We start from the raw sequence: 26,652 nt of genomic DNA on the forward strand, positions 1-26,652 counted from the left end.
TGATCAGTTTCAGTTTGCCTCAGGAGAATGTGAATGAAAATAAGGTATATGACAGAGGTAAAAAGTTCTAAATTTTTTCAGTGGCCTGCAGCCATCACTTGTACATAGTTAAGAGTAGTTTCCTATTTTCAATAAAGCTGTTCGAGAGAAAGTTTTGTTGTTCAGGTGTGTGGTATGTTTCTCCTAGAGACCTAAATCCTTTCCATGCCTACAAGGGACATGCATCCACAGACAGAGCCACTGTTGGGACAAAAAATTGCATGCTTCGTTTTTAGTCACATCTTGAAAATTTTGAAAAAATCAAGCCCTTAAATGCTTTTAAAATGCATATGTGCATGGTTGTACCTGGCTATCCATTTGAGACCCCTAAGGTGTTTAATTCTTTTGAAACCTTTCATTTAGCATGCCTAAGCATTTCATGAAGTTAGATTGAGTTTCTGAGTCATTTGGCAAAGTTTTGTTTTGAGCTAGTATCAATTTTGCATTTTCACTTGTGTGTCAAATAGTGACAGGAGGTTGTGTTTGAACTCAAATATCTTTTTCCCAGAATTGTGTCATGACTTGCCACTTTGAGATTATCTAGTGTCCATACCCAAGAACCTATGTTTCAGATTTTGAGTCATTTCAAGTTCGTCTGACTAGTTTTTGAATCCCTCAAAGTTGGTCAGTTACTATTTTCATGCCTTTGCACTTTGCGCATATTTCTGGGAGGCCCTGTTTGACATGTTATAGCTTTTGACCAGTTGACCAAATCTTGAAATTCCTATTGCGTTGCATTGTAGATGTCAGAGAGTTGCCATGTTTCAAGTTTTAGCTTATGACGAATGCGTTTGATTAGTTTTCAAACGCGATTCCAAATGGAATTTCTATCTTTTCACTATTGTCAGTATTTGCAGATTTATCAGTAGCCCTGTTCGTGGCATTATAACTTGAAATTTATGATTTCCAAGATCAAATGAATTGTACCATTGTATTTTCCACTGAAAATACTTTAAGTGTGTCAGTTTTCAAGTCTTGATGAATCCGTCTTCACACTTTTCCAGGTCAATTCCATTTGCAAAAACTATTTTCTGTCAATATTCCTAGTTGCAAAATTCTGAGTAGCCTACTTTGAACATCTGCCATTTGCTCCCAGTTATTCATCATGAGCCTAAATCACATTTTCATATTCGTCTCGTGACAGGGAACTAGTGTCCTAGTTTTTGTTTCCCCATCTGCTCATTTGCCTAGTTTTCCGAGCCAAATCCAAACCCAGTTTATGGTACTCTGACATGTTTTGGTGCAGGTAATTCTGAAGGGGTGACTTTGATGGTCAATATCTTTTGATTGGGAATTCATCATAAGACAATTTTTGACAGGGTGAATATGTGTGGAAGAGAGATTCATTGTGCCAGTTTTTAGAGCCTGGTTAGAGGTTTGGGTCAGTTTTCAAAGGCAGTCAACAGGAGCTCTTGCCGCAAAGAATGATAGTTTACGAATCAATGGTGAAATGAGTTGTATTTGATTTCTCAGTGGTCGAATTTGATTCTAATCGATTCAAGATGATTGATATACCAATTTGAAAAGTTAGTCACCCGAAAATGAAATTTTTTTTAGCCGAGTCACCATGTGACCCGACTCCAGTGATCAACATATGGCTCTATCAGCATTGTTGCATTGCAAGGGTGACTTAAGTCTTAATGGGGTCTAATTAATGTGACTCGACTGCTGAAGACTACAAAAAAATCATATTTGTAGATTGAAAGTTAATATGGGTGCAACTGATTTGTGAGGAATTATGAAAAGGCATTTGAGTGTGTGCTTATTATTGCCATGAGACTTGCATTAAGAGACATCACTACCTATTTGAGAATTATATGTTGGAAATGATTCTAAAATGGAGTCTTCAAACATAGCGTGTGTCGCTACTTTAACCATGGATTCTTGAGTTTGAGTTTGAAGATTGGAGGGATTTTTTCTGATCAAAGGCAAAATTACTTATGGTAGGTCGGGCACTTTTTGTGAATTATAGATCACAGTTGGACACTATAGTGGGGATTTTCTATTATAAAAAGGATTTGGCTAGGATTCATTACTTATTTCCATCAGCTTTGAGAAGCTCAAAATTATGGTCAAACTGTTCGTGGTCCAACCAAAGCATTACAAGCAACACATAACCAAGTTGCAACACCTAGCTAGGCACTCATGCCAAGACACAGTCAACGATCACAAGTACCACATCAATGCCCCCCAGTTCATCAATCTGCATTACCTCGTCTTAGCAGCCAGCAATCTATTGGCTCAGCTACCACACAATTTATGAGAACTGGTGCCCGAATTTTCACCATATTTGGTGCCCCTAAGCTATCCCCTGCATCAGAGAAACCTTGCAATCTCAGTGCAAGGAAAAGAAAATCAAAGAACAATCCCACGTAGGAGCAGAGGAGGTGCATCAGAACAAAGGAAAATTTTCCAAATACAAAGAAGATAGAATCAACGATGAAAAGGAGCTGGCTATCCTATAAAAAAAGAAAGAGCCACATTTTGAGATGAGACTCTCACGCAAAAAATAGGAAGGAAGCTGGCAGATTTAGTAATGCCGTAGAGAAAAGACTCAAAGATGCCAACTCACGCTGAGAGGGATGCATGACAGTAGGCAAACAAAAACATCCACACATTTCAGAGAAGCAGGACACTCCATGCAAGGAGGGAACCCATTGTTTCTAGAATGAGATGCCATCAAAGGGTAATCCACAGCAAAAAGGGTACGTAAAACATTTTGAAGGTTGGAACTCACAGTTGAAGTTGTTAACAAGCTGCAGGTCAACAAAAGATGGCATCAGAGCAAAGTCACCCATGGATAGATTGAAAAAAAATGTTGCAAAATAGATAATTCAGAACTCCGCGACCTTGAAAAGGAGATCACACCTTGTTTAAAGGTAACCACTGCACACAAAGATGAAGGATGTCCAGCTTAGCCGCCGTGCTAGTAGAGGCGACTACTGACGTGGGTGGGAATGCCATGCATTAATCATTCTTATTGCCCACCTCTGTAATCCACGGCGGTCTCAGTTCATTCGATTTATGAGTTAAATTAGTACATAGGGGTTATAGTGCTTTTGTAATTTATTCCGCGACTTTGTAAATTGCATAAAATTTGTATGCAATATCGATATATTGTGTGATATTTCTGGTGGCTTGTTTCAAAGCATGGGACTGTGAATGGAGGTAGCGACAGAAATAAAAAGGTCGCCCCTTTTAAAAAGAGGAGTCAGCAATGGTCAGGGGAGCCGCAGACTTAAGAGCAGAAATGCCTGATGGAAAAGAGTAGTTGCAGGCGCATAAAAATAAGCATTCATACATTAAAAGAGATTCTAGATTCATTGAGCAGTCCCAGCTTTACGCCATGAAATCAGAGACAGGGGGCAAAAGTTGTATTGAGCAGAGAAAGGGTTATAAAAAAAATTTCCCACATGTACTATGGTGGGGAATGTTCAGTTGTTCAAATACTCTGACGCCTCCCTTTTAACTTGTCTTGAGATAAAAGGCCTTTTGTGAAGGCAACCACATGCCATTGACCCCCAATCTGACCCAAAGGTTGTTGACGTCCGCTAGATTCAAAAAAAGAAATTTTTTGAAGGCAAGCACAATTAAAACTAATGACGTCAGCACAATCGAAAAATCCAAGAATCTGGCACCTCGCTACTTTGCCAGCCGAAAAATATTGGCAACTCTGGCTAGCGAGATAGTGAGGTCGCTAAAAGACCTCCAAAATCTGGCAAGAGTTAGAATGCAAAGTGGGTCCCACCCAGAGACAACAGCTAATTGGATGGTGACAAGTGGCAGCAACAGAGTGACTGGGTAATGATGTGGCGAGCGAATGTTAGGAGCACACTAGATTGCGCCACGTGGCACAACCGACGGTCCTGGTTACCTCGCTGAGGCGAACGTGCTCACTAATTAATATAGCAAAGTAGCGAGTGTGACATAGCATCCACATAGTGTGCTGACGTGGTGGATGATGCAGATCAGGTGTCCAATCAGAGTGCGCCACATGGCATTGGTCAAACCTAGAGTTGACTCAAATTTGGAGGGGCTAGGAAAAAAATAATTTTAAAATTTTCATTTTAAAATTATTTTCCCAACAAACTGACATGCAGGGTCTTTTAAATTGAAAATTTTATTTCCTAAAGTTTAAACTTAAAAATTTTTGAAATTATTTTAAATACAAACCTGAACACTCTTAGCAGAGTAGTGATTTTCAAAATGTGATTCAGGGTGTTTTCGGAAAGAAAAATACATGATGTTATATATCGCCGAAATTGGCAAGAGACAAACTTTTCAATTTTGAAGTTTTTCTTTTGCACAGAACGCCACTAGTTCAAGCTATAGGGGGATTTGTCTCAGGTACCTGAATTGAAACTGTATTCAGACCAAGAAGTTTAGATTTGATTTTTGACATGATATTGATTTGAATATGGTTAAAAAATAATTGAAATGTAGTATGGGTCAAAATTTGAGCAGATTCATTCAATAAAAACTAAAATTTCACCAGTATTTCAGTGGGTGAATCAAATATTTTGGTGACTCAACAAGTTTTCATCATTAATAAATAGACATTTGCAAATCAGTTGCAAGAAATGATGAAACAAAAATCAGATCAATGGTAGAAGGAAGGAAGAGGTTTTTAGTTACAGGAGATCCAAAAATGTAAACAGTTCGTCAATCAGAGCTACGGTTCAAAAGTTATGCCTCCCGAAAGTTCGATTACCGTTTCTAGATTCTTCTAGATTTGCACTAACTTCTAACACAGCTTTTGGAACCTTCTATTTTGTCAGTGCATGCCTACTAGCACTTTCTAGAATGTACTCCTAGTCCTTAACCCTTCAGGGTCTATTTAAGGAGATTTTTGGCATTGTAAAAGGCAGTTCGGAGTGGAGTTTGAGAGGAGGTACTAAAAGGAGAAATTATCTCCAGATTTATGCTATTGTAAGCCCTTAGGGCATGTTTTGAAGTTTATTTTCTCTGCACTGTTTGTACTAGCTTATTCTCTCAGTTAATATAATTTTTCTTTTTCTGTTGGTTCCATTCTATTCTTGGGTTGTGTCCCCATCAAGTGGTATCAGAGAGGGTTTTCCTGAGTGTGTAGACAGAATGCCGATTGTGAGGCAGTTTGCACCAGGACTGTGTGGTTGTGGGTTCGAGTTAGAAGATGCCTCCATGAAGAGAGCGTGGTGGAAGGGCCAGAGCTATTAATCCTAAGGAGGTTAGAGCCCCCCAAAGGCAGGTGTAGGCATTGCAAGAGGAGCTTCGTAGAGGAGAAAATGTTGCCGCAGGTGACAATAGTGAGGATGACAATGAAGAAGAAGCAATGGGACTAGAAGAGGAATTTGATGGGGAAGTTCTAAATCCTGTAGAGGAAAGGCTTTTTAGGGCCATTACTAAGTTTGGGAAAAGACCTACAATTGAAGTAGGTGTATTTTCAGGAAATCTAAAACCAGATGAGTTGATCGATTGGATCAATGACCTGGAAGAATACTTTGAGTATGAGGATATCAAGGACCTAGATAGGGTTAAGTTTGCAAAGGCCAAACTAAAAGGCCATGCCAAAATCTGGTGGCAAGAGGTTCAATTGGAAAGAAATAGAAGAGGAAAGGAGAAGATCACAAGATGGGATCGCATGGTGGACAAATTGAAGAAGTAGTTCATTCTTGTAGACTACGAGATGGATCTATTTAAGAAGATGCATGCATTAAAGCAAGCAAGAAGATTAGTCCAAGAATATACAAAGGAGTTTTACTGGCTCTTGATTAGAGCAAGGCATGCAGACACAAATAAGGAGAAGGTTGCTCGTTATATCAGTGGGTTGCGACCTAGCATCCAGGAGGAATTGAGTCTGGTAAGAATGACCAGCATTGAAGAGGCATACCAGTTTGCCCTATGAGTTGAAGAGAAGCTGAATAAAAGGTTTGAAGGAAGACAAAGAGGGCGCGGTCAAGAAGGAAGGGGAAGTGGTAGATCATTTGGAGGCCGCAATGAAACTCAAAAGAAAAATGAAGATGTGGGTACTAGCAGAAACCAAAGGAATGAGGGTTTCAATCGCTCCCATGATCAAGACTTTGGAAATCAAAGAGGAAGAGGTAGAGGATGTAGACAAGGAAGAGGAGGCTTTTGTGGAACCTGTTTCCATTGCAATAAAGAAGGTCATTGTGCCTTTGAATGCCCTCATCGACAAGGAAGGACATATAGGAGAGCTGAGGGCCAAGCTAGGGTTGCTCATGTAGATGAGGATGCACAATCATCACATTCAGAGGATGCAGAAAAAGGAGAGACCTTGGTAAATGAAAGAGTCCTACTAAGTGGTGAGAATGAACTAGGACAACAAAGGAGTTTGTTTCGTACCAGATGCAAGTGTGAGGATAAATGTTGTGATGTGATCATTGATGGTGGTAGCACTGATAACTTGGTATCAGAAGAGATGGTCTCTAAGCTGAAGCTCAAGAGGGAGAAACATCCCCAGCCCTAATGGATTGCTTGGGTAAAAGATGATCATAAGGTCTTGGTAAGTGAACAATGTTTAGTAAAATTCAAAATTGGGAGTTACCATGATGAAGTTCTCTGTGATGTTATTTCGATGGATGTTTGTCATCTACTGTTGGGTAGACCATGGCAGTTTGATAGACATGCAATACATGATGGACATGCAAACACATACTCTCTGAAAAAGGATGGAGTTTGCCACAAATTGAAGCCCATGAAAAAGGAAGGTGAAAAGGTATGTAGTAGTGCTAGGATTTGTCTTGTTGATGGAAGGAAGTTTTTAGATGGCATGAAACATCAGCATATGTGCTATGCTTTGATTCCTAGGAAAGATAAAGAAGGTAGTAGTAAAATACCATTTGAAGTTTTAGATTTACTAGGGGAATTTGGAGATATTATCTCTGATAATGTTCCAGATGGATTGCCACCAGTAAGGCAAATCAGTCATCAGATAGATCTGATTCCAGGAGCTAGTTTGCCTAACAAGGCTGCTCACAGGATGACTCCTACTGAAACAGAGGAGCTAAATAGACAAGTTCAGGAGTTGTTGAGGAAGGGCTTGATTCGAGAGAGCCTGAGTCCATGTGCAGTACCTACAGTACTCGCACCTCAGAAGGATGGAGAGTGGAGGATGTGTACAGATTCTCGAGCTATAAATAGGATCACCATCAAGTACTGGTTTCCTTTGCCAAGGATGGATGATATTATGGACTGCTTGAGTGGAGCTCAGTACTTCACAAAGATAGATATGAAGAGTGGCTATTATCAGATACGAATTCGAGGAGATGAGTGGAAAACAACCTTCAAGACCAAGGAGGGTCTTTATGAGTGGTTAGTCATGCCCTTTGGATTGACGAACGCCCCAAGCACCTTCATGCGGCTCATGAATGAGGTACTTAAGAAGTTCTTGGGAAAATTTGTTATTGTCTATTTGGATGATATTTTAATTTTCAGCAAGACTTTGGAAGAAAATTTATTGCATATTCGTAGTGTCCTTGAAAGGCTAAGGGAAGAGAAACTGTTAATTAATCTGAAGAAGTGTAACTTTGCAAAAAGGGAGTTAGTCTATTTGGGGTTTGTTATATCACCTAAGGTCTCAAAATGGATCTGGAGAAGGTAAAAGCCATCTTGGAATGTCCTACTCCAAGGTTTGCTACTGAGGTAAGATCATTTCATGGTCTTGTTAGTTTTTATAGGAAGTTTATTAAGAATTTCAGTGGCATATGTGCACCCCTAACTGAAACAATAAGAGGGGATAGAAAAGAGTTCAAATGGACTACAACAGCTACGAGAAGTTTTGAGTTGCTGAAGAAGAAGGTGACAGAATAGCCTGTGTTGGCACTTCCAAATTTTAGAAAGGTTTTCTAGGTGGATTGTGATGCCAGTGGCAACACTATTGGGGTTGTATTAAGCCAAGAAGGTAAGCCTATTGCATATTTTAGTGAAAAATTGAATGATGCAGAGAAGAAGTATTATGTTTATGGTCAAGAATTCTATGTAATAGTTCAGGCCTTAAAGAAATGGAGGCATTATTTATTGCCAAAGGAATTTGTTTTGTATACTGATCATCAGGCATTACAGTACCTAAATAGCCAAGGTAAATTGAATCAGAGGCATATGAAGTGGGTAGGATTCTTGTAGAGTTATACATTTGTGTTGAAGCATAGAAGTGGAAAATCTAACAGGGTTGCAGATGCACTAAGTAGGAGATAGTTGTTGCTTACAACAATGCAGGTTGAAGTAGTTGGGTTTGATGAACTCAAGAATTTATACCCCGAGGATCTTGATTTTGCTGAAGCATGGAAAGCTTGTAAAGAACCTGTTGCTATAGATAGAACCAAGTGGTTAGACTATTTGATTTAGAATGGCATGTTGTTCAAAGGTGGTCAATTATGCATTCCAAGGAGTTCCATGAGGGAAAATCTGATTAAGGAGAAACACAGTGGAGGGATGGTAGGACATTTTGGTCAGGATAAGACCATTGCCATTCTTAGTAAACATTATTTTTGGCCTCAAATTACACAAGATGTGAAGAAATTTGTACAGAGTTGCCAGGTTTGCCAAGTTGCCAAGGGGTTTAGTCACAATATTGGCCTATATCAGCCACTGCCTATTCCATCAAGGCCATGGGAGGACATAAGTATGGATTTTGTTCTTGGATTGCCAAGGACACAAAAGGGTAATGACTCAGTATTCGTGGTGGTTGATAGGTTCTCCAAAATGGAACATTTCATTCTATGCCACAAAACTCATAATGTTGTCGATATTGTAGACTTGTTTTTTAAAAAGGTGGTAAGACTACATGGTCTTCCAAGGAGTATAGTTTCTGACAGAGATACTAAATTTGTGGGGTATTTCTAGAGGACATTGTGGAAAAAGCTGAGAATATACTTGAAATTCAGTTCCACGCATCACTCTCAGACTGATGGCCAAACAGAAGTGGTAAATAGAAGTCTGGGAAATTTGCTGAGATGTTTAGTTGGAGATAAGCCCAAGGGATGGGATTTGATTCTACCACAGGCAGAGTTTTCTTATAATAATTCTGTAAATAGGAGTACTGGAAAATCACCATTTCAAATTGTATATGGGAATATCCCAAGGACTGCACCAGAATTGAGGAGGATAGAACAATTGGAGAGGACAAGTGCTGAAGCTGAGGAATTTGCTGAACATATCAAGCGTCCACATGAGGAGGTTCAAGCACACATTACCAAGATGAATCAAGAGTATAAAGCTAGGGCTGATCAAAGGAGAAGACATAAGGAATTCCAAGTAGGGGATCTAGTCATGGTGCACTTACGAAAAGAAAGATTTCTAGTTGGTACTTACAACAAGCTGAAAATGAAGAAATTTGGCCCCTGCAAAGTTTTGAAGAAACATGACTCAGGAAATGCATATGAGGTGGAGCTGCCAGATGGTATTCACATTTCTCCCATTTTCAACATTGCAGATTTAACAGAGTATCATGATGATGGTGCAGATGAGAAGCTGGTGTTAGAGCCATGTCCAATTCCTGCTTCAAAGAAGGAGGAGATAGAAGACATTCTAGATCATCGTGTGGGTAGGAGTACCAGAAATAGGCAGTATGAAGAGTATTTGGTCAAATGGAAAGGACGGTCGATCGAGGACTCAACTTGGATTTCAGCAGCTGAGGTTTCCCATTTGGGATTTCCTCTACCATCCATAAAGTGATAGGGTCACTTTTCAATCTACCCTGGGTGTCTGATGCAGGAGCATCAAGAGGCATAAGGGCAATCCTGTGTCACCCAAAAAAATGTACTTAGACTTAGTTTTTGTTTCATGTCTTTACATTTTTGGATACCCATTTGGGTCAAATAAAGGTTCCAACTCTCACAGTTCCACTATCAGTGCATTTGAAAATCTCAAAAAAATAGGAGCATGTATTTGGGCCATCATTTTGGTAAACTAGAAGGTGTGAATTGGCCAGATGAATGTAATCATGATTTAGAGCATTCCAAAAAAAGAATTAGGTCAATAGGCCCCACAGTTTGAAAGTTATTGTAGTTTTTCAGGTTTTGGAGACCTCCTAAGAATGCTTCAAAGTCAGGTTTGGGGCATTAAATGGCCTTGAAAAGGGTCAAAAAATGGGGGATGAGCAAAGCTTTTCTATAAGGCTATAGAGCGCTTCGAGAGCTTTCCAAAAATGTAAATGGTTTGTCAATCGGAGCTATGGTTCAAAAGTTATGCCTCTCGGAAGTTCGGTTACCGTTTCTGGATTCTTCTAGATTTGCACCAACTTCTAATGTAGCTTCTGGAACCTTCTATTTTGTCGGTGGATGCCTACTAGCACTTTCTAGAAAGTACTCCTAGTCCTTAACCCTTCGGGGTCTATTTAAGAGATTTTTGGCATTGTAAAAGGCAGTTTGGAGTGGAGTTTGAGAGGAGGTACTAAAAGGAGAAATTATCTCCAGATTTATGCTATTGTAAGCCCTTAGGGCATGTTTTGAAGTTTATTTTCTCTACACTGTTTGTACTAGCTTATTCTCTCAATTAATATAATTTTCCTTTTTCTGTTGGTTCCATTTTGTTCTTGGGTTGTGTCCCCATCATTTGTGGTTCTTCCAAAAGTTATGATCATTTGGGGTTGGGTTGGGAATTTTCATGCCTATAGGAACTCATCATTGGATGAGCATCGATAGGATAGGGTAGCATATGGAGGGGACTTCTATCTCGTAGCCTAGTGTCATGATGCAATAGGGTTGGCAGAGGAAATTTTAATTAAGTGATAACTAAATAAAATGTATGGGTTGTAATAAAACATAAGATAATTAAATGGTTCAGATATGCTCCTTCCATGGGGAAGTTTGAGCTACCAATATTAGCTTGGGCTTGTTAATACCAAGTGACTTTCCAGATGTTAGCCCCTACTTAGTAGCCCATTGAGTGTCTAACCAAGACCTGTAGTTTATGCATTGTCTATGTTCTTAGTTTCAGTCATCATACTGCCTGGCATGAGTGTTAGCCATTTGTGCTTTATGTGTGTTTGTGGTTGGATCATTATCTCTATTAGCACAATGAGTGTGGACCTATGGGTTCCACATGGTTGGGAGGCATAGTTACCTTCATCGCTACTAGGAATTGGTGTACAGAGACAGTCTACTATCCCAGTGTGACTATTGCTAGATGTTTTCATTTGATACTTTAGGTTTTGGAGTATGCTTTCTTGTGATTTATGCTTTCATTAGAATGCTTGAATATCATGTTTAGATGATGCTAGTTTATTAGACGCATTCCTATTTTATGATGTTTAGTATATGATTAGATGATGACAATTGCTTTGTTGGAATATGTATTTCTTATTTGTTTAGCATGTTAGATTTCATGTTCATATGATGTTTAGCATATGACAGACAATGTGGTTAATTAATTGGATTATCTAATGCTTTACTTTTAGCATGTTATATTTCCTTATTCTTATGTTGTAGCACATTTTAGTAGTGATGTTCTGATAAGATAGCACTGATGATATGGTTGGTAGTTTGGTATGTTATGCATGGGGGATGCCTAGGATCCATTATGGTCTTATGATGCTATAGATAGTTGGGAGGAATTGCATACTTAGTTTGGTTGTTCAATTACTGCAATGTTTCTTTTAGTATGTTATCTTACTGCTATGGTTTAGATGGATAGATGTTCCTATTTCTTGTTTTATGGCATCTTGCTGGTTAAGCATTCAAGTGTTTGTTTCTCTGTTTGTTTCTCAATCTACATGAATCTAATACTCCGTAGTGTGGAGGAAATCTATTTCCTAGTTTTTTTACATTTATGTTTTTTGATTTTCTGAATTGTATGTTCATGTGAAATTCTACTTTCTCATGTGAGAAGCAATTGATCACGTGGTGCATTGGGTTCCTCACACAACATTGTTGAATCTTCACATGAAACCTCACACTAGTGCAGTGCTTTTGACTATTAATCCCAACATTTCTTCACGCAAGATGGTGTTTCCTTGCATGGCTTTAGGTACCTTCTTATACAAAGAGGTGCTTCCTCATGTAAGACATGCTAGTGTGTTGTAGTAGATGTAAAGTTGTTAGTATAATTGGATGATTTAAATGGTCCTAGAACATAATGATCTTCTGGAAAGAAATTTGAAAAGATAGGTACTTGTTATATGGAAATTGACTCTTGAACGCTTGCTTTGAAAACCTTTCAGTTTCATTGTACATTAGTGCTTATGTTATGTTTAGTTAATGAAATTATGAAATAGAAGTAATGATGGTTTCAATGTATGAATTAACTTTCTTTTCATGTCTTGTGTCATTTTGGTCTTGTGTGCTCTTTGGTTGTTTTTGATATTTCGTATGTTGCTTCTCTTGGTAACCGAGACAATCTAAGTTTCCTATGATGTTTTATCTTGATTGATGATTAAAAATCTTAGGTTTTAGGTCTCTCTAATCTCCATTATGTTGTAGGCCTTTTCAATATCTTTCTAATTCTTTTTTAATGGAGTCAATCTGAGTTTAGACATGAAAGTTATGGCCTCCAAAGTCAAGGCAATTTTTGTGTTGACTTGAAATTTTGTGCGAGAAACTAGTTCAGTGCACTTTCTCACCTAGTTTGATGAGAAACTTCACACAAGAATGTGTTAATGCAAAATTTCACCTAGGGAATAATGATAAAATCATTTACACTTCTAAAGGTGCAGATCAATATTTTGAGTACCATTATGAAGTAGAGGCCAATTCAATCATGACACATCACATTTATAGTTGTTGGAGAATTTTAACCCTTCATGTTATTCTTAGGGAGGTGTTAAAAAATCTTCATAATCTACTAGGTACTTGTTGGGATTTGTACTTGGATTTGTGTGTTTCCTATAGCATTGACCCACCCTTGTGAGGTGAAGTGTGGTTTGTGAGCATTCCTTATTTTTGGTGGATGTTGCCTTTTCATTTGAGAGTGAATTAGTCTTTTGATGAGTCTAGATCCACCTTTTGGATGTTGACTTTGGTGCATCTATGTATCCTTTTCTCTCTTGAGAAAGTAGGCTAGCATGGTTATGCCATTAGCCCAGTTAGTGTTGTTTGAGTATGTTGATGGTTGCTAGAATTATGAGTTCCATAATGTGTCTAGGGCTGGTGTAGTGCAAAGGTTGAATGAGATTCCCTCTTAGTCCTAATACTCTATAGTTTCTTTCTATGTAAGCTTGTTTCTTCAAGGAGATTGTCTTAGTTGTGTTTTCTCTTTGACCATTGACTTGAGGCTAGAGATTGAGTTTAGCGGTAGGTTGGGTGTGGTATTCTCAGCATGGTGCTGGAGGGACATGGTATCATTTGACACATGTTACCATCTTATGAGTTGGTATGCAAATACTACATGGTTTTGTCCACTATTGAATTCTTTGCAACCTTGTGCAAAGGTGATACCTTGTTTGGTTGGGTTATGTAACCCTAGTTCCTAGTGATAGTTGATCTTTTGTATCATAGAGAGTATGTGCTCATATGCTTGGTGGTTAGTAGTGGTGAGTATCCTTTGGTGTGCAATTTTTTTGGTAAACTATCATCCTCTATGTTTGAAGGATGAGTTTATGTGGATTCAAGGATTCTCATGTGTAGCATGATGGTATTCTTGGGAATTTTATGATGGTTTTTCCCCATGATTCCAACTCTTGTTGGAAGTGTGTAGTGTTTTAGACCTAGTTTTGTGGTCACATGGTAGGTACATGATTAGTTGGACACCTGCTGACGAGGTAGAGTGGCTTTTTCCTTACCTTTTATTATTGATCTTATGGCTAGATGAGTTTTCCTAGCACATAGGAGGTTCCTTGTTGGAGGACATTGTTTTTGTGTGACACCTATTCTCTTTTGGTTGACCTATTTGGGGGTTGACATGATGGTTTGAGAGTGTTAGCATGATTTTGGTTTGACTTGTGAAGGAGTTAGTGAGTCACTCCTATTGCTTGATTTTGATTTTTCTCTTGGTGTCTTTTGGTTTCTATTCTTGGATTGCGGGCTTCCAAGAGTAAGCCTAGTCTTTTGGGGGGATGATGTAGTGCCTCTCCCATTTAACTTCTATAAGTCATCCCAAAGGATTCAACCTTTTTGATCTCTCCTTGAGAAGGGATCATGATTGTGACCATGAGTGGTCTACTCCATTGAGGTGACCGAATTTATGTTACTATATCTATTACTTTGAATATACTTATGCCTAATTTTTGAGATTATGATGTGACTTATGGTTCAATGAGGTTTGTGCCAGTGGTTACTAGGATTGATGTGATATCATGATGTTGTTTCATAATTACCCTGAGATGTGTGCAAATATTGCATTGTGTACTATTACCTACTACAATGGACTAGGTTCCTATAGCAATGGTTAGTCATGTTTATGATTGTGTTCACTTATATGTTTTAAGTACCATTTAATGTTGTTTAATCAACCATTATTAATTTATTAAATAAATAGAAATATATTGTCCATGTCGAGTTCATTGGTTATGTGTTGCAGATATCTACTTTGTTATGTTTTACATTTGAGATGACTTGAGGGTCAGATGTTATACTTTGATTTCAATATCATAGATTTTAGACTACTATGTTGTTCATTTGATCATATTTGCATGATGATGTCATTTTGAGATGACATTGTATTTTATGATGATATTTGGTTATCTGGTATTTGGACATATCTTTGATTATGTTATGTGATGGATTTAATGCTATAGTTATTTACTTCATTTGTGTGTTGTTATGATTTACGTGAATGTGAATGATGTAAATAGATTATTTTAGTATAATTCAATAAATGGTTAAATTAGGTGATTTAATGCATTTATTGCTTTGACTATGTTATTATATGAATTACACTTGATTGTGTTGTTTAGTGTGCAAGATTTATATCCCTAGCAGTGGCACATGGAGTTACTGATTTGGCCATTCATATTTTTCCAATGTCATCCATATATGGTTGATGTATCCTTATTTTAATTTTTTAACTAAACCTTTTGGTGATTATTAAATTTGAATTTATTTGCATTATGTGATTAGACTAGGGAGCATGTCTATGCATTTAGAGTTTCACATTGTCGCAAAAGTTGTTAAGAAATTTTTTGTGTTTTTGAGTTTTTAGGATTTTAATTGATTTATTTTAATTTCTAGTAGCTTTTCCATAGATGAATTCCTATTTCTAGGAATAGCCTTTTTTTTTGGGTCGATTCAATGTTTAACTAGGTTGGCTGGTTAGTTTCCCTGATCAATTATTCACTCAAAAAGTGAATAACTATCCAAAAAGGAATTTAATTCCTCACTTTTGAATTTTGAATTTGAAAGTTTGAGAGTAAAACCCAAAAATTGCTTCATGAGGATTTACTATTTTGTTCATTGTGGGAGTTGCAGGCATGGGAATGTTAAAAGGTTGATCTTGATGGATCTAGCTCAGGGAGACCTTGGATTGCCGCAATTTTTGGCAACGTCTATGGTGTTTTTATTTTATGGTTCAAATTTCTATTTTCCCTTTTGGCTATAAGATAGGGCTCTCCCATTTTATTGTTTTTACTCCATTTGAGCTTCTATTTTTGGTAGTCATTTGTTAGGAGGCTGAGAACTAGTGTTCCCCTCCATTTTTGTTTGTTGGTTCTACCCAGTTGGTTGGGTATGAACATTTTCTCTATTTTCAGGATGAGGTTTGGGGTTTTGCATAGTTATGCTGGCCACTTTTGCATATGATGTCCAAATTGAATTATTTTGGATTTTTGGGGTTTTTGTACCCAAAGGCCAAATGGGTTTTAATTTCAAAATTTTTGAGTTTTGAAGTTTTTCACCTCATTTTGTGTGTCACCTAGTTTTCTTGAGTTGTCTTCCCATGAGTTTGGTTGTGGACCTAGATCATCCATTTGGATGTTAGTCAACCTATTTTTGTACTTTTATGTTTATATTGGGATATGTTCCACGTTTGTACTCCTGACATTGTGTTTTTTTGAGTGACATTATACTTGGTGTTATGGTTTCTTTTAGACCTTTGTTCTTGTTTCATGGACACTAGGATTTGTGTAGAATCCATTATCCTAGATTGAGGCCGATTAAGTGACTACATGATGAATGGTTTTATTATTTTTTGGGATTCATGTAGAATCCATCATCTCAAGCTTATTTTGGTTGAGTCATATTTTACTATCTTCATGATTGTGGTGTGCCACACACAAGTACATGTGCATACATCTATCGAGTGACTTGCAAGGCCCAATCTTCTATGGTACTTTCAAAAGTTATGATCATTTGGGGTTGGATTGGAAATTTGTATGTCTATAAGCACTCATCATTGGATGAGCATGGGTAGGATAGGGTAGTATATGGAGGGAGCTTCTATCTCATAGCTTGGTGTCATGACACAATAGGGTTGGCAGAGGAAATTTTAATTAAGTGATAACTAAATAAAATGTGCGAGTGTTAATAAAAACATAAGATAATAAAATGGTTCAGGATGTGCTCCTTTCATTAGCAAGTCTGAGCTACCAATATTAGCTTGGGCTTGTAGATACCAAGAAACTCTCCATGATGCCAACCCCTACTTAGTATCCCATTGAGTGTCTGACCAAGACTTGTAGTTTATGCATTATCTATGTTCTTGGTTCTAGTCATCATACTTCCTGGCATGAGTGTTAGCCATGGATGTTGTGCTTCATGTGTTATTTTGGTTGGATCATTATCTCCATTAGCATGGTGGGTGTGGACCTATAGGTTCCACATGGTTGGGAGGTGTAGCTACCTTCACCACTATTGGGGACTAGTGTATAGAGATGGTCTACTATCCCAATATGACTATTACTAGATGTTTTCACTTGATACTTTAGGTTCTAGAGTATGCTTTCTTGTGATTTTATGCTTTCATTAGAATGCTTGAATATCATGTTTAGATGATGCTAGTTTATTAGATGCATTCCTATATTATGATGTTTAGTATATGATTAGATGATGAAAATTTCTTTATTGGTGTATCTATTGCTTATTGGTTTAGCATGTTAGATTTCCTATTCGTATGATGTTTAGCATATGATATATGATGTGGTTAATTTATTGGATAATCTAATGCTTTACTTTTAGCATGATAGATTTCCTTATTCTTATGTTGTAGCACATTTTAGTAGCGATGTCCTAATAATATAGCACCGATGATGTGGTCAGTAGTTTGGGATGTTACGCATGGGGGATGGCTAGGATCTATGATGGTCTTATGATACTATTGATGGTTGGGAGGAACAACGTGCTTAGTTTAGTTGTTTAGTTACTGCTATGTTGCTTTTAGTACATTCTTTTACTGTTATGGTTTAGATGGATAGATTTTCCTCTTTCTTATTTTATGGCACCTTGTTGTTTAATCTCTCAAGCATTCGTTCCTCAATCTACATGGATATAGTACACTCTGGTGTGGAGGAAATCTATTTCTTGGTTTTTTTTACCTTTATGTTTTTTGGTTTGCTAAATTGTATCCTCATGAAAAATGTACTTTCTTGCACAATAATGCAATTGATCAAATGGTGTGTTGGGTTTTCTTGCACAACATTGGTAAATCCTGATAAAAAACCCCACACCAGTGTAGTGCTTTTGACTACTAATCCTAGCATGTCCTCATGCAAGATGGTGTTTCCTCACATGGCTTTGTGTACTTTCTTATGTGAAGAGGTGCTTCCTTTCCCAAGACTATTAGTTGTTAATCTCTCATGAAAAAAATAGGGGGCCTCTCTATTGTTCTTTGGGGAATGCAACTTGGATTTTGAGTACCCTATAGGTTTTCTTGTGGGTCCATGGTTTGAAAAATCAGATTTTTTGTGTTCTGATGTCATCTTTGGTTTTCATTCTTGAGTTTGTATGTATTAGTTCAATAGTGGTGTTTGGAGATTTGTTGGTTGTCAAGATTTTGGTTAAGTCTTCCATTGTGATCTATGTGATCCATGTATGATGTTGTCAAGTGCACTCATACTTGTTCAAAAAAAATATTTTCTTGAATTGAATCCTTGTTACAATGATCTCTAGGCGGGGCATTAAATGGTGTGTAAAGATGGTTAGATCTTGAGGACTCATGGGGTTCTTAGTTATCTTCATGGTGTGTGGTGATGGTTGCATCTTGAGGATTAATGTGGTTCTTGGTAAAGGTGTGGCTTATACTTTCATTTGGCAAGTTATCCTTGGAGTTAGGATGGCTTCATTTTTATGTCATGATATACTCTTGATATGCGTTTAGAGTTTTGACATGTTATAGTATATTCATATGGAGCATGTTATCTCTTTGGTTGAGATGGTTAGATCAAGTTGTCATGTTTATGTTCCCAAGGCTATGGTTGGATTTTTGACATTGATCTTGGTTTAGTTTCTTGGTATTGAGTACATTTATCATAAGTTGGATAGTTCATGATATTGCTATGTTGCATTTGGAGTTGGCATGGATTGATTGGTTATAGGTGCTCATGGATACTTATAGAAAGTGGTGATATCGATTTCTCTAGGATTAGAGAATTATTTATTGAGATAATTATTTGGTTTTAGTAAGAAGTCCAAGGGGCATTCCCCACTCTTGGTCTACTTGACAATTTTGCTACTTGAGAGGTATAGCCCATTTTTGTTTTATGTGCATTATATTTATGCGTGTCTTTCATGGTTATGGATCTTGAACTATGGTATATGAGTTAGTTATGGAGGGTTCATTTGAGATATGGTTTAACATTGGTTATCTACATGTGCATATGGTGTTATGTTGGTTGACTTTGGGAGATGGTTTTATATTGGGCATATTCTTTGGATTAGGAATGGTTTATGAATTTGATCTTTTTGTGAGAGGCTTACATCGGTGATTAGTTATATGGTATGGTTTGGGTGTTGTTATGGATTCTTGTTTAAGTTTTATGGAGGAGATCATACTTGCACTGTTTACTTTTAGAGGTGTGTGTAGAAGGCCATGAGATAGGTTATGATTTGCCTTGTTTCTCTTTGGTCTTTGTTATCTTCCTGAATGTTTGGTTTCTTCTTACATTGGATTTGAGATTGGTTAGATATTTCGTTCACTATTTTGTGTTCATGTATGTCATGTGAGAGATGACATGGTTATTCCTTTATCTCTTTCCTCTATTGGTTGTGGAGAGATTGGGGTACTGTTGGAGATTTTTTATGAGAGTTGTTCTTGCAGGTTATTGGTTTATGTTTTTTGGATGTCCTTACATAAATTCACTTATTTGAGATGTTTTGAGTGTATTGGTTGTAGATTTGACATTATCTTTTGGAGTGGGACCTTCTTGGTATATGTGTTAGGTATTGCTTTTGAGGCTTGTAATTGCAAGTTATAGATTACATATGTTCATGATTTGATATTCACTTGGAATACCTTTGGAGGTATGGATATTTGGATGCATTGGTAGTTGCTAGGGGTATCATTTAACTATGGATAGTTTGACAACTACAGATACATGTGATTACCTTTGGATCAAGCTATTGTGCTTAGAATTTTAGTTGGTATAAGATATTATGATCTTCTAATACAATAGGTTGGCTGGTTTTCTCTTTGGATGGATTCTATGTATGTTCAATGGAAGTGGCATAATAGGAGGTGAGATCATTCATGTTTGAGATGCTGCATACTTTAATTTTCTTATAGGTACCAAAATGGAGCACTTTTTGTACTTTGATCTATGATGGTGGATGTACTAGGAGGGATTGTTCCTTTATTCATTTATGTGGCTACAAATTGACCCTATGCAATGTATACAATAAGTAGGAGATTGTTGAGATAATGGGTGTTACACACATTGCATAATATTGTTATATTGTATTATTTTGTTTTATTATATAATTTTATATCTAGGAGCACCTAGATGGGTGTGTAATACGTAAAGATTCCCATGAGATATACTTGATGATTTGTATTGTAACATTGTGATAATATTTCATGTAATTATTTAATATTGGGATATGCAAGCCAGAATTGAGATTTGTAATCAAAAATTCAGTTGCATAAGAAATTAGGTCATTTCATTGTTACTCTCTAACCATTGTAGTAGTGATCAAAATCTCTTAATAGAGTTGGCTAAATAACTATTTTCAAATCCTTTAACAAGGTGGAATTTCTATTTTAAGTTTCTAAAGACCTCTAACAAGGCCACTCCTAATAGGGTGATTAAATCTTCTAATAGGGTCACACCTAATAGTGTGTTTTATAACCTTTAATAGGGTTGGCTTCTAATAGGGCTCACTTGAAAAGAGTAAAAATTAGCAACTAGTTGCAATGTGGTTTTTCCCAAATTGGGTTTCCACATTAAATCTTGGAGTCACTTGTGTTTATGCCATTTCTTTTATGTGTATACAATTATGCTAAATAAGGATAATCATAGAAAATATCTTAGGACATGCATTTTTTGAATTTGTTTTCTATTTCTATATTTATTGAGTTACAACATTTGCTAGTGTAAACCGAGTGTATGTATGTTTGTCAAGTTACAACAAAATACAATTTAATTAGAGTTTTGTTTTATATTGACATATAAGTGATCTAGGATTTATTTTCTAGCAATTGATTCACCCCTCCCCTCTCAGTTACTCCTCTTAAATTTTCAAAAATTGGTATCGGAGCTTCTTGGTGCATGCAGAAAGGGTTTCAAAGACCTAAGCTAAAGATTATGATGTCTTATAGAGGGGAGACCCCAAACCTGAATAAAGATAACTTCAAGGCATGAAAGGAACTCATGGTGCTATACTTAGAAACCATTAGATATTCAAGGCTAAAATATCTAGATGCCAAATACAAGGCTCCTACTAGAACTATGACTATTGAAGAAATTGTAAAGAAGAAGAGTCATAATATCATGATGAGTTATATTGCTTCATCTCTCAACTAGATCAGATTTGATGAGGTCAAATATTGTGGAACTACTGATGAAATGTAGATCAAGCTAAAAAACCATCCATGGAGGAGATGAAAATGTAAGGATAGCCAAAACAGAAAGTCTTAGAGGACAGTTTGATCAGATGAAAATGAGAGAGGATGAAAACATTACAAAATATGTTGAAAGAATCAAAGCCAGTATCAATGCTATCAAATCTTTTAGAGGAGAAATTGAAGATGTAATAATAGTAAGCAAGGTACTAAGAAATCTTCTTCATATATATGTAATCAAAGTGTTTTCTATTCAAGAGATGAGATATGATCCAAATAACAATATTACTTTGGATGCTCTAGTGGGAAGATTGATAGCATTTGAACTAGATAACATGATAATTATACTCCTAGTTCTAGAAATCTTGAGTCTGCATTTGAAGCCAAGGTATCACTCAAGAAGAAAGCTAAAAGATCTAAAAGTAAAGAGAAAGATAGTTTTGACAGTGTTCTTGAAACCATTGAAGCATTGCTTGTAAGAAGGTATGCCAAAGGCAAAGGTAAGTATAAAGGTAAGATTCCTTTAATCTATTTCTCTTGTACAAACAAAGCAAAGAAGGATTTCAAAGACTACAAGGATAGATGTAAGAAACCTTTTTTTATGGTTAAAGATTCAAATAGCAGTGAAGATGATGAAATGGCATATATTGTTGTAAAAGATGAATCTGATGATGAAGGAGATAAAATGAAACTTATCTCTCATGTTAAAAAAATGATACATGGATTATTGATAGTGGCACCTCACATCATATGACTGGTGACAAAACAAAATTTGAACACATGGAATATTATGATGGTGGTAGTTTAAGATTTGGAAATAGTGAACCTTGTTGAATAAAGGTAAAAGGTTGTATCTCACTAACAAATGAACTTAGATCTGACAATGCTTATTGGGTTGAAGGACTAAAGCATAATCTACTAAGTGTGGCATAGCTAAATAACATTGGATTCAAGGTAGAATTCATGAAGGGGAAGGCCAGACTACTAGATAGAAAAGGTAATCTGGTTGGGTTTGGCAATCAAACAAAAGGTAACCTATTCTACCTATATCTCAATGAAAATTCATGTTTTATTGCTCAAGTAGAAGAAAGTTGGTTATGGCATAAAAGGTTGTGTCATGTGAACTTTGATAATGTGGTCAAGATAAGAAAAAAAAGAAGAGTAAGAGGTATTCCTAGTTTGAGGAAACCTAATATGGGTCTATTCAAAAAAATACAAATTGGCAAGATGTGAAAGACAACTTTCAAAAGAAAAGACTATCATTTAGAAGAAGTCTTGGAACTAGTTGATACAAACTTATGTGGACCTATTGGAATAGAAAATTACCATGTAGATAAGTATTATATTCTATTTTTTGATGATTATTCTAGAATGATGATTGTAATGTATCTAAAAGAAAAATTTGAAGCTTATCAAAAGTTTAAGTGTTATCTAGCAAGAGTAGATAAAGAAAATGGAAAGAACCTGAAATATTTGAGATCAAGAAGAGGTGATGAATTCATTTCCAATGAGTTCAATTAATTTTTCATTGAAAGAGGAATTAATAAATAAGTATTAACCCCTATTACACCACAATAGAATGGTATAGCTAAAAGAAGGAACATATCCATCATGGATTGTGCAAGAACTTTAATGATAGAAAAGAGTGTTGCAATCAAATACTGGAAGAGAGAAATTAGTATTGTAGTGCATATCTTGAACAAAGTACACTTGAAGAAATACTTAGATCAAACTCCTTATGAACTATGGTATGGCTACAAACCTAATGTAAGTTACTTGAATATATTTTGTAGAAAATGTTAGATCTTGAAAGAATCTAGGAAGGTAAATTTGATGTCAAAAGTGATGAAGGCGTATTCCTAAGATACTCCTACAAAAGTAAAGCATAAAAGTGTTTGAATATAACTACTCATAAGATCATAGAAAGTGCACATGTAAGAATTGATGAATTTGTAGAAAAGAGTGAAAAAGAAAGTAACAAAGAACCTGAGGATTACAAAAGGTTTGTTTACTATGAACTTGATACATCAGAAAATCTATTTGGAAGTCAAGAGGCCTCACCTCCCAAGTCCCCAGAATCTCCAAAAGCTACCAAGATGCAATTAGTGCAACCTAAGTCACAGTTTGAAGGACCTGAGTTGCACTTAGAAGCTATCAAGTTGTTTCTAGAGCAAATTGAGTCTAATGAACCCATGTCACAGATAGTGGGACCTGAGCTTGATATAGAAGATCATGAAAATGTTAGTGAAACATGTTCGAAATCTAAAGTACCTATACTAGCAAGATATGTCAAAAGGAACCATGCACCCCATTAGATCATTGGAGACAAATTAGATGGAACCATGACAAGAAACAAATTGAAAGGTACATGTTTTCTTGTTGAATTTGAACCTAGAAATGTTAAAGATGTTTTGAATAATGAAAATTGGATTGAAGCTATGAATGAAGAAATAGAACAAATAGAGAGAAATAAGACTTGGACTCTTGTTCCTAGACCCAAGGATAAAAATGTAATTGGCACAAAATGGGCTTTTAGAAATAAGTTGAATGAAGAATTGAAAAGTTTTTAGAAAAAAGAAAGGTTAGCTTGTAAAGATTATTTTCAAGAATAAGGTATTGATTATGGTGAAACTTTTTCTCCTGCTACAATATTAGGAGGTATTAGAACTTTACCTGCTTATGTTGTACATAAAGGATTTAAATTTTATCAAATGGATGTAAAATTTGCATTCTTGAATGGAATTTTTAATGAAGAAGTCTACATAGAACAACCTAAAGGTTTTGTGAATCCTAACAAAAAGGATATGGTTTTAAAATTACAAAAATAATTGTATGATCTCAAGAAAGCTCCTAGAGCTTGGTATGAAAGACTTCATAACTACTTGATAAAGATTAGTTTTCAAAGAAAAAATGATAATAGTAATCTGTATATCAAAGAAGGACTAGACAAGAAGATTGTGTTGGCTGAAATCTTTGTGGATGACACTTTATTTATAGGAAATGATGATTTATGCAAGGAATTTTTAGTAGAGATGAGTAAAGAATTTGAGATGTTCATGTTTGGAGAGATAAAATTATTTGTTGGGCTGTAGATCCAACAAATGAAAGATGGTATCTACATTACTCAATCAAAATATATAAAGAAAATACTAAAGAAGTTTATAATGGAAGATTCAAGACTAGTTGGAACACCTATGTCTACTGGACATGATCTTTTGGAAAATTATTATTCCAAAGAGGTAGATCAAACCAAATAGAGATCAATGATTAGAAAATTGTAGTATGTAGTGCACACATGGCCTAATATTGTGTTAGTAGTTGGTATGGTGGCAAGATTCTTAGCAAATCCCAAATAAAATCACATGATGGCAATCAAGAGAATCATGAGATATCTAAAAGGTATAGAATACTATGGATTATGGTACCAGAGAAAAGGAAATTTGGATTTGAAAGAATTTGTTGATGTTGATTGGGCAGAAAGTGTTGATGACAAAAAGAGCACCAATGATGGAGTATTATTTCTTGGTAAAATACTAGTGTCTTGGACAAGAAAGAAGCAAAATTGAATTTCTTAGTACATAGAAAAGGTAGAATATGTAGCAACAATAGTTAATTGTTCCAATATTTTTTTGTTCAAGCAATTATTGGAAGATATGAAGATAGAAATCAAGGATCTAGGAGTAATATTCTATGATAACACCAGTGTAATTAATATATTAAAGAATCCTATGATGCATACCAAAATCAAGCACATTGCTATAAAATATCATTTTTTGAGAGATTTGGTACAAGATAAAGAGATAAGATTGGAATATGTGAATAATAAAGAAATAATTGCAATATATTCACTAAGCCATTACCTAAGGATGAATTTTTGTATCTAAGAGGTAAGTTAGGGGTCCTTCACCTATCTAAAGCTCACTAAATGGAGTTTAATGATGCATCAACAAAAGCATATTGAAAATCAGATAGTTGACATAGTATTGACAAGGCACATTGCATATGAATTAGTACATAAGGTACATTGATATCTATTGAATATTGTCTTTGGTATGAGATGTTAAAGAGGGAGAATTCGGTCTGAGATCAAAGAAGGAGATTTTGCTATCAGAAGATGGTGAAGGAAAAGTCTTGTAGATGGAGGGAGAAATTGAAGGTGGAGGGAGTTCACACTGATAGAGGGAATTCTCATGGATGAGAATCAAAATGAAACTAAGGATGTTCCTTACTCTATTATTTCTCTAAAATTTCATTATATTATGACATGTTGTGTTACCATCAATGCCAAAGAGAGAGATTATTGAAAATAATTTTGTATTACCTTTGATGTTACACAAAATGTCATATCATTTCTAGTCAGTTTATTTTGAGCTCACTCAGGTGACGAAGATAATTTCCTATGTCTGCCAAGCATTCTAGAGTTTGCCAAGTTTAGAAGGCATGTCTACTGAGTTCACTCGATCATCAAAGAAATGTTTACAGTAGTTGAGTGTTAACCAAGATCACTCTATTAATGAAGGAAATTTTGGATGGAACTAGTTAACCAAGCCCATTTAGTTAATAAAGGAACTTTGTGAAGATGCAACATTAACCTAGTTCACTTGGTTAACATAGGAAAATTATTTATGTGTTAGTGTCTATCAAGCTGGTTCGACTAACAAAGGATTTTCTTGTTTTGACATATTAAGTTAATTTGATTTATTTGTTGGTTCTAGCCAACTAAGGAGATGAATAGTGAGTATTCTAAGTTTTCTTTAAGATGACTTGATAATAAGTAAGATATAAATATAAGGTCATGTTGAGGATTGAATGTGTGGAGCATAAAAAGAAGATTAGGATGCTTAGAGGAAGCGAATTAGAAGGATAATAAGCATATCCTTATTGAGCTAAAAAGATACACTTGATCAGGAAAGGATCAAGTATACAAGTCAGAATGAGATATGTAATCAGCAATTCAGTTGCATTAGAAATTAGGTCATTTCATTGTTACTCTCTAACCATTATAGCAGTGATAAAAAATCTCTTAATAGAGTTGGCTTAATAGCTATTTGTAAATCCTCTAACAAGGTGCAATTTCTATTTGAATTTTCTAAAGACCTCTAACAAGGCCACCCCTAACAAGGTCACACAATACAGTGTGTTTAGTAACCTTTAATAGGGTTGGCTCCTAATAGGGCTCACTTTAGAAGAGTGAAAATTAGTAACTAGATACAGTTGGTGGTTTTTCCCAAATTGAGTTTTCATGTTAAATCTTGGTGTCACTTGTGTTCATGTTATTTATTTTATTGGTATACAACTAAGTTAAATAAGAATAATCATGCATTTGCTGAGTTGCTATTGCTATTTCAGTGTTTACTGAGATATAATATTTACTAGTGTAAACCGAGTGTATGTGTGTTTGTTGAGTCACAACAAAATGTAGTTTAATCAGAGTGTTTTTTTGTATTGACATCTAAGGGATCTAGGATTTATTTTATAGTAATTTCTACACCCCTCCCCTCTTAGTTACTCCTCTTATATTTCCAACACAAGCATTGTTATGTGATTGTAGAGGAAATGGACCCACTCACAAATTCCACTGAAGGTACTATTAATTCATGATGTTAGATCTTTTTATTAGTGTTTAATTCAAGAATTAGGAACTCTAGAGCTAAATCAAGCATATGAGGAATTGTGTGTGAACAAAAACCTCAAACCTAAACACAAACACTTGGAAGTGAAGGGTTTAACCCATATTTTGTATATGCCAGTGAA

This window comes from Cupressus sempervirens, chromosome 7 (assembly GCF_028749045.1).
Source record: "Cupressus sempervirens isolate cs-2001-9-10 chromosome 7, ASM2874904v1, whole genome shotgun sequence".
Classification (NCBI taxonomy): Eukaryota; Viridiplantae; Streptophyta; class Pinopsida; order Cupressales; family Cupressaceae; genus Cupressus; species Cupressus sempervirens.